Raw genomic sequence first — 3,472 nt, 5'->3', positions numbered from 1 at the left:
CTTATATCAACAAAGATGCACACAGGAATTGCAAATGGTTGAAACTAAAGACAATATTGAAGAAGAACAGAAAGATTAAAATTAGCAATGTTGAAAATAGCTGATGAGGAGCAAAGGAAAGTAAAATATCAAAGCAGAAAAGGGGGTCTACAGAATAAAGAATAAAGAAACAACATTAAAGAAAAACAAAATGCTTCTAACGCCCATTTACAAACATGAAAAAATGAAGACAGGGAAATATATGAAAAGAAAAGAAATAAAACAAAGAATTAAATAAAAAGATACCGTTTTGAATCCTTGGAAAAATTCCTTACTAATATTGAACACGATATTCACAGAAGGTGGACTATAGCTTTTAAACTTATGAAGCATATGAAGATGGTGAAGAAAGTTGTTCTATAAAAACTGATTAATAACACTATAAATCACAGATATAAACTAATTAAAAGGCGCCTTAAATGTAACTAAAAATAGAAAAGCCACTGGCCTAGATGGCATTAATGCTGAATAAATCAAATATGGAAGAGCTATTTTAGAATTTTGCTTCCTCCATTTCTTAAATATGTGTTTGGAGTTAGCATACCTAAAGAATGGAACACAGCTCAAGTTATTTCTACAGGAAAATAGTGGAGGAATTAGTTTGCTAAATGCAGGATATAAAATTTATGAGAAAATGTTTAATGAAAGATTGCAAACTATCATTGGTGCAGTAATCATAGGTTTCAGAAAGGAATGTTTGAGTAATGAAAATATATGTACAATAAGACAACTTACTGAAAAACGTCGGGGATTTGAATCTGAAATCCATTTAACATTTATTGCTTATGAGAAAGCATTTGATAAGATAAAAATCCCCTTTTGTGGAAAACATTGGAAATAAAAGCTCTTCCTAAATACTATATTAATATCTTAAAGAGCCTATATGGAAATATAAAAACAGTTATAAGTCCAGGTTCGAAAACATCAAATGAAATTTTAATAAATCAAGGTGTTCGACAAGGGTCCAGTCTATCACCTACTTTATTTAATTTGTATATTGATGACCTAATTATCAAGCAGAAAGATGTAGTACAGTTAGAGATTAAAATAGGTTCTAGCATACCATTAAATATTGTTAATGCAGACGACCAGAAAATTATGTAAGCTCCAGAATATAATTAACAAAGAGGTTAAATAACAAGGACCTGTATACAGATTGTGCCAAAATGCGATATGTTACAAGTTAACTATATCTATAAATAAGACGAAGTGATGGCTTTCCAAGGAAAGAATCCAGTCAGATAGAAAACAACAATAAATGAGACACTTTTAGTACGTGTATACCACTTCAGTTATCTAGGATGTGATATTAGGTTTAATTATCACAAAGACAACGAGAAGGAGGTTAATAAATATCAAGCTATCAGCAGAACAATTGGAAGAACTTTGGGAAGGAAAACAAGAAAAGAAACACAAATAAAATGCCATAAAGTTATGGCTGCATCCACTCTTTCCTATGGTTCTGAATCATGGATAGTAAGACAGCAAAGGCAGCAGACATGAAATTCATGAGATACGTAAGATGCTGTAATAAAATGGATAAAATAAGGAATGAAACAGTAAAATCAATTTTAAAATTTTTTTCAGTTAATGACCCAGTACAAGAGAATAGAATGAAATGGAAGGCTCATGCTGATAGAATGACAGAAAATAGATTACCGACCTAGATAATGGATTATCGGCCAACTGGAAACAGAGAACTAGGTAGGCCACATAAGAGATGTATGGATGGATGATAGAGACTGGAACAGGGACTATAACACCTAACCTTCTGGAGGAGATGATGATTATGATGATGATGAACACCTTTCCACCCAGAGGTGACTTTTCCTTATTTTTTCCACTCTGTAGAATAGTATACTCTAAGTTTCTAAATTTTCATGATGTCATAGAAACTTGATGAACTATGCCTATGACAGCTGGTGGGGTCGAATATTGCTGTTCTCATAATTATATTTAAATCAGAAAGTGACTAATTGGATTCAGCTGGTGATTTTCTGCCAAAGACAACCGATGAAGAAGATAGCGACAGTTACAAATAGTTACAATTAGTAGATGACCTGTCATCTCAGTTCTTCCCCCAAAAGTCTCAGTAGTCAACTGGAGCTACAATGAACTAGAGACGGAATGGAATAGACGGTTACCTGGAAGAATGGCATTTTGAACGTTCTGAAGGAGTGAGGAGGGCCCAATGCATACGGTGCTGACACCGAGTTGTTGACTCCAATATCAGAGCCTAAAGACTTCTTTTTGACGACTTCATGCTGCATGTCATTAAAAAAAATGAAAAACAGAATCATACGCTTGAACTGAAATGAAATACACCACTTTAACTCAAGTATTTCGGCGAGGCGGGTTTGAAAGAGCGCCGAAGAGCATGAAACACTACGACAGCCACCAGAAGTCTCCACAGCGAGCTGTGTCGTCGCCAATGCAGCGCTGGCCGCGAAGTCACGTCCAACGTGCCGTTATGTCAGTGCTCGAGGTTGCCTTTTAAAGCTAACCTCCCAGCGCCTCAGTCTTCAGTCGTTATTTAACTGCGCCCTTGTATTGACCTCGCTGCACATCGTTCTTTTGCTTTCTGGATTGGCTACGTTCTTGGTTTACTCTTGCTGTTATTCCTCTGAGCAGGCTCCATTGTCGTCCTATTAACTCTTGACGACTCACTGTTAGCGCCCTCGGCCGGTCGTCCAGGTTCTGTGGGATCTTGAGTCTTTCCAGTCTTGTCAGATTCCGGTCAGTATATGAACAATATTAAAATATATGTGAACGATATAATCACTGGAAGAATTAGAGGCAATTATTTGTACCATGTACAGGTGCTTCTTGTGCTAATGTTTTTTTTTCCCCCATAGGCAACTTTTGGTCGCGTTCTTGAAACCCTAATTTTCGCAGTGATAAAAGTGACAAGACACAGATTCAATACACTTATCACATTCCTCGACTCTGATGAGATGTCATCAAGAGTGGAATGCATTCCTGCTGACGAGTTCGCTCTTATTCCTGAAATGTGGAACGAGTTCGTGCAAAACTGCCTCCTCTGTTACCGCCTGGTGGAAGCATTGCAGTTGGTATGCAGTTACTTCCAAGAAAAGCAAGACCCAGTTTTACTCAGTTTATGCCAAACAGAACCTTACAAGTACGCACTCAACTTTTGGAAAGCTACAGATGTGCTGTCCAGCTACACTGGAGGAAGGCCGACCAAACAGCCAGCCATCGGGAGAATATTTCGTCCGTTGCCTCATGGAGCCATTCATGAACCAAGAAAGGAACGTGAGAACAGGTAACTCCATCACATTTCAAGTTGCCAAGAAATTTCAGCAGAAGAAAATGTCGATAGTGCTACAATGAACAAGATCCGCCGAAAAATCCCCAACTGCGTGAAGAAATACAATTCTGACTTACACTCCACCATCACCTTGAAGAAGACTGA

This window comes from Schistocerca cancellata, chromosome 3 (assembly GCF_023864275.1).
Source record: "Schistocerca cancellata isolate TAMUIC-IGC-003103 chromosome 3, iqSchCanc2.1, whole genome shotgun sequence".
In the NCBI taxonomy this organism is placed as follows: domain Eukaryota; kingdom Metazoa; phylum Arthropoda; class Insecta; order Orthoptera; family Acrididae; genus Schistocerca; species Schistocerca cancellata.
The sequence above is the reverse complement of the archived record's forward strand: the minus strand, read 5'-3'. Positions refer to the sequence as shown.